The sequence below is a fragment of the Petaurus breviceps genome, unplaced genomic scaffold, assembly GCF_028583685.1.
Source record: "Petaurus breviceps papuanus isolate PSGF00001 unplaced genomic scaffold, PetGlider_PUasm1.0 90977, whole genome shotgun sequence".
NCBI lineage: Eukaryota > Metazoa > Chordata > Mammalia > Diprotodontia > Petauridae > Petaurus > Petaurus breviceps.
The window spans coordinates 14,766,179-14,777,093 of NW_027187391.1; the positions used below are offsets into that span (position 1 = coordinate 14,766,179).

General features: G+C 36.6%; 1 pseudogene; it reads right to left on the minus strand.

Moving 5' to 3' along the window:
- Positions 1-1,332: 1,332 nt before the first annotated feature.
- LOC138153165 (signal peptide peptidase-like 3) lies at positions 1,333-10,140 on the minus strand (annotated as a pseudogene).
- Positions 10,141-10,915: the final 775 nt, after the last annotated feature.

Below are 10,915 nucleotides of genomic sequence, written 5' to 3' on the forward strand. Positions count from 1 at the left end.
GCATGCTATAACTTCATGGAGCCACAGGTGAGATTTGTGTGAAAAGTGAGCACCAAAGTTTGATGAGGAACTCTGAAAAGGGCTTGGCAAGTGCTCACAGAGGGGCTAGTCCACCCTGAACAACCCATACACCCCAGTTTTGTAGTGCCTCCATAATGAAAGGGAAACAAACTTGGAATTGGTGCAAAGTAAACTCTTTTTCATCATACCAGTCCATCTGAATAGTATATGGTATCAAGAGAGGACAAATTCCAGGCTTTTCTTCATATCATGGTTTAGTAACCAGATGGATATTCCCATTCTGAGGTCATATGTTTCATCTTCAGAACATTCCTTCATAAGCCTGAGGTTTCAGGGACTCTTCTTTGGCAAGTGCTCACAGAGGGGCTGGGATTCAGAAAAAGTGGGATTCAGACACTCCCACAACTCAGCCATGTGGTTTCCTTTTCTACAGCTTCCATCTTTCAAATCAAGTGGCTCTGAAACTTCTGACTTCCATCTATAGGGATAAATCATGAGGAGTAGGTCCCTAGGGAGGCTAGAAAGAAATGAAAGACTTCAACCTTCAGGACTCAGGTACCTCTCAGGAACCTGGCATGCATTCAACTCTCTAGATGTCTCCAAATGACTAAAGCAGATCTGTCTACTCCTTTTAATAGGCCAAGTACAAAGGGTTAACTTCAAACCACAATAGACCAAGTGATCAAATAATTCACCATAATTAAACAACTATTCCATAGGCATAGTCATACCTACTAGGGTATTTACATTCTTTAATTATAATCAATGTTTTGTGTATGTGTGTGTGTGTGTATGTGTGTGTAATGAGTCATTTTATACCAGAGAAAATGTTTAATCAATCCAAAAAAGATTCTTGTAACAGAAGAATTTCTGTCTCAGGTCTCTGAAAGGAAGTCCCACATGGGAACCTTGTCCCAAAGAATGTGAGAAGGTCCAGGGTCCAGTTCACAGTTCTGTGATGGCTTTTTTTTTTTTTTTTTTTTGCTTTTTGGAGTGGGGAATGCAGTGCAATTAGGGTTAAGTGACTTTCCCAAGGTCACACGGCTAGTAAGTGCTAAGTGTCTGAGGTCAGATTTGAACTCAGGTTCTCTTGACTCCAGGGGTGGTACTCTATTCACTGTGCCACCAAGCCTCCCTTTCTGTGATGGCTTCTTGCCAGGTCCCACCAACCTCACTAGGGACAGTAGCAAGTAGGTCCATCAAGGCAGAGAGTGAGGACAGAAATTTCACCAAGTGGTTCTAATTCCTCTTGTGCAGGAGAAAGGAATCAAAAGGGGCCTCTGGAGACTTAGCCGCCTTTTCAATGTAAAGTCAGGTCAGACTGGTCCCACAGACCAGGACCTCTGAGGGCCAGGACCATTCTGAGAGGGAACAAACCACCAAGGAGTCGAGGGAAAAGGGCCACAGTAGGGTCTGGTCACTTTCTAGCTGATCTTCCAGGAAGTGTTAACTGCTAGTCTTAGAGTGGAAAAGTTCAGACCACAAGCAGCTCGGGTCACCCTTTAAATGGGCCATAGTGAGGAACAGCAATGAGGTGAATGGTACCAAGTAGACTAGGGCAGGCTGAGCACACCAATGGAGCTGAGAAGCCACTGTAGCAGTCAGCAGACCTACAAAGTATCAGATGAGAGTGCAGTGGAAATAGGAAACTGTCTGCCTGTGGCCCAAGATGTTCCCCACACGGGCTGCCTGTAGGAGTCACTGCTGGACTGCTTGTTTTGGTTATTACAGCTCTGCACAAAGCACAGAGGGAGTTCCAGCATCACCATATCATCCCCAGTATGGAGAATGACTGTCTGGGTAGCTTGAAAAGACCACTTTTCCAGGAAGACACAATCAAGGAACATCTTGACCACATTTGGTTCAAGGTGAAGTTTCCAGAATAGAATGTCAAGGGGGTTGTCTGCTGACTGGGTGGCCACTTGACCATGACATTGCTATTAAAGATGTAGGTGGAGAAAAAAAACAGAAAGACACCATAGATTAGAAGCCCTGAAAGGAGCAAGCAAGAGACCTTGAGGCTCAGAAGGCATACAAAGGCAATCATGGCCATGCAGAGCTCAATGGCCAGAGCATCCATGAGAAGCCAATGGCCAATCCAAGCCCAAATGAAGATAAGCAGGACAGAAAGGGGAAAGGAGAGCAGCTCCGTAGTAATTGATGTTTCAGATAATAGACTTATTCCTTTAACCTCACCAGGTCAACCAAGCTCTCCTGTTTATTCCTCTATCCACTTGAAAAATTTTATATTCACTCTCAGAGTTTCACTTATGTCTTCAGTGAACAATGTAGTGCCTTGCACATAGCAGACATTTAATAAATTCCTGTTGAATCAGGTTGAATGGACAGAATCCTTCACTCTTTTGACAAGCCCTTATAGCTTGATAATTATGCACCCACCCAACAACTCCATTCCTGGTCAATTCCAATTCCCTAATGCTCTTTTTTGGCTGTTATTTTGTTTTAAGTTTTATTGATGTGCTTTGTTTCTACATTAGAAATATTTTCAGTTTACCCTCACTTCTTGAGAGGTCTTCTGTAACAAAGTAGAACAGTTAAGTAAAGCTAATAATAAAGTGGCCTCATCTGAAAGTACAGAACTACATGCAATATTCCGCATCTGCAGAAATCCCCCTACACACACACACACACACACACACACACACACAATCTATTTTTTTTAATTTACATAAATCTCTGTTCTCTGCCTCCAAGGTCCCACCCCTTTGGGGGCAAAGAAAGGAAAAATAAATTCCTTGCAATAAATATGCAAGCAAGAAAAACATTCCCTCAAATATTGGATACAAATATATCCTAGACCTCTTGTCATCTCTCCCACATGAACTGGCTTCCCTCTCTTACCTAAGATGACATCTACCAGCTGTGTCCCAAAGGAATTTGAAGTCCCATCTTCCTGGCATCAGGCCCAATTGCTGAGGTCTGGAGCCTGAGGCTTTGTGAGAAATGTAGTTTCTAATGGGATGGGCTTGTACTTACTGCACAGAGAACCAAGAAGTATAAGATTCACTTCATCTGATTCCTGTTATATTTGGCATTTCAGAGCTTGTTTATCACCTTATTCTTCCCTTATTACCACCTTATTCTAGAAAAAAGGAAGGAAGGAAGGAAGGAAGGAAGGAAGGAAGGAAGGAAGGAAGGAAGGAAGGAAGGAAGGAAGGAAGGAAGATAAGAAGGAAGGAGAAGAGAAAGGGAAGGAGGGAGGGAGGAAAGGAGAGAGGGAAGTAGGGAGCTGATCTTGAAATGATAATAAGGTTTCTGAAATGTGGACGAAAGGAAACAATATCTTCTGTACATAGGGAATGGTTTAGTGCAAATGCACACAGGCAAGAAATGGAATGCTGAATTCAGGATAGAAATGTAATTGTAACACAGAATGTATCATAGAGAAAAATACCAGCTTAGTCAAGAAAGGTAGGTTAGAGCTAGATCTTTAAATGTCCATGTCCCTAAATGTCAGGCAGAGGTGTTTGTTCCTTATCCTGAGGGTAGCATAGGGAACCATGGAAGGTTTTTGAGCAAGAGAGGAACAAGGTCATACTTGTGTGTTAGGGAAGCTATCTGGCAGTCCTGTAGAAGATAGTTTAGAATAGAAAAGACGAGAAACAAGTGGAAAATAGGGAGGTTATTACAATAGTCCAAGTGAGACCCAATGAATTAGAATTGTGGCATTGCAGGTGAAAAGGAGGAACAAATGTACAAGACATTATGCAGGTAGAATAAAAAAAAAACATCACAACTGATTGAATGGGGGCAGGGTGAGAAAAAGGGAAGAGACAAAAATGACTCTGATGTTAGGAACCCAGGTAACTGGGAGGATAGCAGTGCTGATGACAGAAAATAGCAAAGTTTAGAGGAAATATGCTAAGCTTTCCTCTGGACATTGGGGGCAAAGGAACTATCACTATGGGGAAAATAAGGTACTCTGGTTTCCTTAATCTAGCATTTGGCTTACAAGACAAAGAATTCACTAAAAGTTATATTCCTCCTTTGAACAAAATGGCATTTTGACTAAAGCTGACAGTGAATATAAAATTCTTTAAATAATAGTAATTTGACTCATTGAAAATAAGTGTATGGTCTTAATAGTATCCCATGTTCCTAAATATTATAGATTTTCAGCTTTACGTTAACTGGAGATTTAGTAACTGTGATAATTACAGAGAGCTGAACTGGATAACTTGGGAGTTTTGTTAGTATATGTACTAAACACAATTGTTCTAATTGACTATTTGCATTAATTAATTCAGTGGGATAATTGTTATTCCATCTTTAATATAATTGAAAATATGAATATAGTTGTTAACAGGAATAACTCTAGTGGGAAAGGAAGTTTATCTTAACTGTTTCTACACTCATCTTTTCATGATACTACCTCTTACGTGCCTACTGCCCTCAACCTGGCTTGACTGGATCCTCTCACCACTGGGGTAATCATGTCAAGTCTGGGCAACATTCTATATTCCTCACCTTTCTCTACCTACTACTACTCCACCCCAGCTAGCAAAATATATTTGGTCCTGTTGCCTCAAAATCATGCACAATGTCACCATGGAGGCCGTCAGGCAGGCAGCATAACCCTCATTTCCTAGTGTGTTGGAGAAGTTGAGTTGCCACCCTGCCTTTCAAATATAGTAGCTTTCAGGGGCACCTAGGTGGTGCAGTAAATAGAGCACCAGCCCTGGAGTCAGGAGGACCTAAATTCAAATCCAGCCTCAGACACTTAACACAAAAACTAGCCATGTGACCTTGGGCAAGTCACTTAACCCCAATTGCCCTCTAAAAAGAAAAAAAAAACCCAAAAACAAATATAGTAACTTTCCTTGAACTAATCTCTACCAGATTTTGTGGATGTCTAGGTAGGTCTATACACAAAAATTATAATCACAAACCAAATTAGAGTTTCCATGATTTTGGTGATAGGGAGAAGTATGCTGGTTTTTTTTTCCTTATGGCTACTTTCATAATTAGTTAATAGCCATATCAGTTTGTCAATCCATACTCTTATATAGAAGAAAAGGAGTAAGAGATGTAGGAAGTAGAAAGATAGTGGGAATTAGTTTGAAACTACCCTTATACAGATTACCTAAGTTTTTTTTTACCCTGAAACTGCAGAAGAAACCATTCAAGTAGAGATTCATTTTAAGAACTAGACAGCATTTTTCATGTTTGACTGCTTTTAAGTATCATGATTTTCATACAAAAACACTCTGTTTCCAAATCCTGAGGTTTAGCTTAAAGAATTTCCTATGGGAAAGAATGTGCTAATATTTCTCAAAAGACACACATGGAAAAAATGAAATCTGACTAATGACAGATGCAGAAGTAATCATGAACTTTTAAAATTCTTACCAGGGGAGAGAGTCCTACATAGATAGTCTTATAGAATGCTGCATAATCTTTTGAACAAAATGTGGCCCTTAAAATACCTTTGGAATATGAATGATACAATAGCAAATAAACAGAATTGTATAAATGGGAAAAAAAACAAAAACAAAATAAAACAAAGTATTCCACTCCCCTTAATTTGGCATTTGGTTTACAAGACAAAGAGTTCTTTAAAAGATTATGTTCTTCCTTTTGAACAAAATGACATTATTACTAAAACTGACAGTGAATATAAAATTCTTTAAATTATGATAATTTGACACATTATAAATAAGTGCATCATCTTAACAGCATCCCATTTTCCTAACGATTTTTATCAGCCATTATATTAACTAGAGAGAACACATCTTATAATGTAGAATATTTGGTCTTGGAATAGTATTTGTTTACTGCACAAAACAATAGGCTGGAAGTGAAAAAAATAGGATAATCAATTTAATTGTTTTTCATATCTAACTTCGAGGAAACAGGCAATGATTCCATGGAAATGTTGTTGAATTTGGAGCCAGAAAGCTGAATTCAAGTCCCAGCTCTGTCACCTGCTGGCAGTGTGACCATGCATAAGTCACTTAACCTCTCAGCCTCAGTTTCCTCATCTATAAAAGAATTTTATAGAGAAAAAGGTAACTTTGTCACTGTTAAAGTAAGGCAAAGTTTCCCATTGTTCATGGATGTATATATATGGACTTTGATTAGCATGTAAGAAGTGGAAAGGAGTTAAAATGAATCTTTTCACTCTAAACCAAATAGTACACTGAGTTCAGGGAGTAGAAGTTCAGACGTAATCAAAGAAGTCCAAAAGATAAATGCAACCCGGACAATATATGGAGGCTTCTAGTTAAAATGGCAATCTCAAATATTGGAGAGAACCCCAAATTTCCCCTATAAATCCCAATAAATATCTGAAAAGGACCCCAGAAAGATGAATGATAAATATCACTAAAAGACAAAAGGAGTTCAGATAAACATGAAAGCCAGTGAAGGTGAAGAAAGGGGTTACCCAAGGAAAGCAAGCTTGAAATTTGTTAAAGAAGGTAGAAGCCAGAAATGAGGAGAGGAACCACTTCAAGGAAGCTATTTATTCTCTCGATCAGGGAAATCAATAAGGGGAAATTAAAAAGAAAGAAAGAAAATGTAAAAATCAGAGATCAAGATCCAGTCTTGGTGAAAAGGACCAGAGAAATAGAAACATGCCACTTAAATTACAGATTATTAGTAAATTGCAGATGGTGCAGAGTAAGCTAAATGGTGCAGTGGACAGAGTGCTGAATCTGGAAGGACTGAGTTCAAATCCAGCCTCAAACACTTAACAAGTTATATGATCTTGAGCAAGACATTTTTAACTGTTGCCTGCCTCAGTTTCCTCATCTGTAAAATGGGGATAATAATAGCACTTTTTTTTTTCTTTTTGAAGGGGGGGAAGGCAGGGTTATTTGGAGTTGTGACTTGCCCAAGGTTACACGGCTAGTTTTTTGTGCTAAGTGTCTGAGGCCGGATTTCAACTTAGGTCCTCCTGACTGCAGGGCTGGTGCTCTATTCACTGTGCCACCTAGTCGCCCCTTATAATAGCACTTTTTAACAAAATATTTAGAAAGCACTGAGCACATTACTTGGTACATATCTGGTGGTACATAAATGCTAGCCTTATATGGGAACCTTGTACTGTTCAATCTCAGGTAGCAGTCATTCATAACAGAAGATAGCAAAATGTATTAGAAAGCAAAGCCCAACAGTAAATATAGACAAAAAAACACACTCAAAACAGACACACAGAGATAAAATAAGGTGTTAAAGCAAAATCTAGAAGGCCTCAGCTGAATATAAAAAAGTAGGAGAAGCAATTATGGTTTCAGTTGAGTCAATGACAAAAATAGACAATTAAAGGAGATAAGCAAGGAAACTACATTTTGCTGAAAGGTACCAGAGATCATGAATTAGTTTGTATACTTAATATATGTGTTAAATATTGGCATAGAAACTAAATATCTAAGAAAAAGTTAAATGAATTAGAAGAAAAAATAGAGAATAAAACCATAAAAGAGAATTCTATGTACCCTTTCAGCTTTAAATAAATTATATCAAAAATAAATAAGAAGGTAGTTGAGAATATGATAAACCCGTGACAATTATTGAAAAAATAATGTACATATTTTAAGGTATGTTTGTCACCTTTACAAAAAATAGCTATATATTAAAGCATAAAAACCTCACAAATGCAGAAAAACTAAAATATTTAACACAGCCTTTACTGACCACAATACAATTTTTTTAAAGTGTCTCTAACAAAGGTTGCTGGAAAAAGTATTAAAAACCAATTGAAAATTAAATAACTTAATCCTAAAGAATTGGTGGGTCAAAAAAGAAATCATGGAAATGATACATAATTTTATTAAAGGTCATAACATTGAAACAATATGTCAAAACTGATGATGTAGCCAAAGCAATCCCTAGGCAAAATTGTATATCTCTAAACACATTCATTAACAAAAAGCAGAAAAGACATATCAATGAACTGAATACAAAACTTTAAAAAAAAAAAACAACTGTAAAACAAATAAATTAAAAATGCCAATTAAATAAAATAGAATCTTGAAAATCAAGGAAGATATGAAACAAATTTTTATATTAAATAAATAAATTAAAAGTTGTTTTTAAAAAAAATTTTTAAATACACGAGCCATCAGGTAATGTGGTTGATAGAAGATAAAGAACAACAAATAACCAGTGTCAAAGAGGAAAAAAGGAAAATTTTTTAAAATGAACAAGAAATAAAGGATATCATTAGAAACCAATTTCCTAACTATGTGCCAATAAAACCGTAATTTAAATTATATAAATGGACATTTACAAAAATATATAATAACCATTATTAAGAGAAAAAGAGTTTAAACAACCAATTCTCAGAAGAAAGAAAATGAACAGAGTATAAATTATTCTAAAAGAAAAAATCTCAGGACCAGATGGATTTACAAGTGAATTCTATCAAATAATTAAATTCCAAAATGATATAACTTGATTGTAAAAATAGCATAAGAAGAGATTCTACCAAATTTCTTTTATGATGCAGTATGGTTTTGATACCTAAACCAGGAAGATAATAATTTAACCAAATTATTATGGGGGAAAAAAACCAAGAAGACTAAAGACCAATGTCTAATGAGTATTGAAGCAAAAATTTTAATAAAATATTAGTGAAGAGGCTATAACAACTTATCACAAATAATATACTCTATGATTTCATTAGATTTCTAACAGGAATGCAGGGTTAGTTTGATATTAGGAAAAAGCATAAATATAACAATGAAGGTAATAAAATTATATGCTTATATCAAAAGATTCAGAAAAAGCTTTTTAAAAAAATACAACACCTGTATCTCTTTAAAATACACACACACACACACACACACACACACACATACACACACACAGGCAAATAGAGGAATGTGTGGGTCTTTCCTTAACATGATATATAGTATGTATCTAAAATCAATATCTAGCATTATACATAACATAGATAAACTAGAATTTCAAATAAGACTAGGGGTAAAACAAGGATGTCATTTTTACCACTTATATTTTTTTTTGCTTTTTTTGGAGGGGGGAAGGCAGGGCAATTGGGGTTAAGTGACTTGCCCAAGGTCACACGGCTAGTATGCCTTAAGTGTCTGAGGCTGAACTTGAATTCAGGTCCTTCTGACTCCAGGGCTGGTGCTCTATCCACTGCACCACCTAACCACCCCTTTACCACTTATATTTGACATAGAACTTAAAGTAAGAAAAGAAAAAGAAATTGAGAAAATAAGTACAGGTTAAAAAGAAACAAAAATATCACTTTTTGCAGATGATATGATGATAAATTTACATAGCCCAGATAATCAGAGTTAACTGAAGCAATAACTCCAACAAAGTTCCAAGATATACAATAAAGATGCACAAAAGTCATCAGAATTCTGTGTAATACCAATAAAAAGCAACAAGAAGAAATAGAAAAAGAAATTTGATTTAAAATAACTATAGAATTATAAAATACTTAGGAATCTACTTAGTCTTAGTACAGTTTTCAGCTGTTAAAAAATCAAGTTACTAAAGCAAAAAAAAAAGTTCACAAGGATTTTTGAGAGACTGTATAAACACCATTATAATAACACACTGTTGACAGAAATAAACTCACATAAATTGGAGAAATATTAATTGCTCACGGGTAAGCCTACCCAATATAATAAAAATGACAACACTATTTAAGTTAATTTATTCAGTGTTATAGAAATCAAATTTCCAAAGAATTGGTTCATAGAACTATAACATAAAAATGAAAATGAAATTCATGTGAAAAAAAAAGAATCTCAAGGGAAATAGTGGGGGGAGATAGGACAAAGAAGAGATGGAATTATCAGATTTATCAGAAAATAGTAATTCTCAAAACAAGTTGGTTCTGGTTGAAAAAAAATAGAGATAGTTCCTCATTCACCACACAGACCCTACATTTTTAATCTGTTGTCAAATCTTATTTCTATCTTCACAGTATCTCTTATATGTGTCCCTTTCTTTCTACTCACATAGCTACTGCCCTGATGCAGGATCTTCACCTCACTCTTGGACTATTGCAAAAGCCTGTTGGTTGGTCTTCAGTCTAGAGACTCCTGGTACGATCCATCCTCCTTTCAGCTGCAAAAGCGATCTTTCTAAAGTATAGGTCTGAACATATCGCCTCATTGTTCAATAAATTCCAATAGCACCTATTACCTCCTGTACTTGGTACATTTGGACCACAAACCGCTATCTCCTAGTTTCCCTGGCTTCCTTCAAGCTCAGCTCAAAGTCCGCCTTCCCTTAGAAAACCTCTCCCGATCCCTATCACTACACTATGAACACTCCCCTTTCGGATGAGCTTGCGTCTCCGCTGCATTTGTCTTGAATGTACATCGCTGTCTGTATGTTGTACCTCTCCTCTTCCCAGTAGAATGTGAACTTCTCAATTAAGGATAATTTCTGGTTTTCTTTGTATCCCCAATATTTAGCAAGGCACCTGGTTAGCAATTAATAAATGTCCGTTGGCTAACTGACATAGAACGCCTACTCAAAATGCTGGAAGCCCTTCTTTATATCTTTAATATTCTAAGGTTTGAGTATCTTTTAGGAAGTTACTTTTTGAGAAACATTTGAGTATCTCTTATTCCTTATTCTTGCCACATGATCACTTCACTCTCAAATTATATTTTTTTGCTTTTTTTTTTTTTTTTGGAGAGGGGAAGGTAGGGCAATTGGGGTTAAGGGATTTGCCCAAGTTTTGTGTTAAGAGACTGAGGCCAGATTTGAACTCGGATCCTCCTGACTCCAGGGCCAGTGCTGTATTCACTGCACCACCTAGCCACCCCTAAATTATACATTTTCTAAATTATCTTTTTGCTATTTCTCATTTTACAAGTCATTTGGCAACATGCTATAGCCTAGTTACAACCACCACACATCATTCCACTGCCTTCAGAAT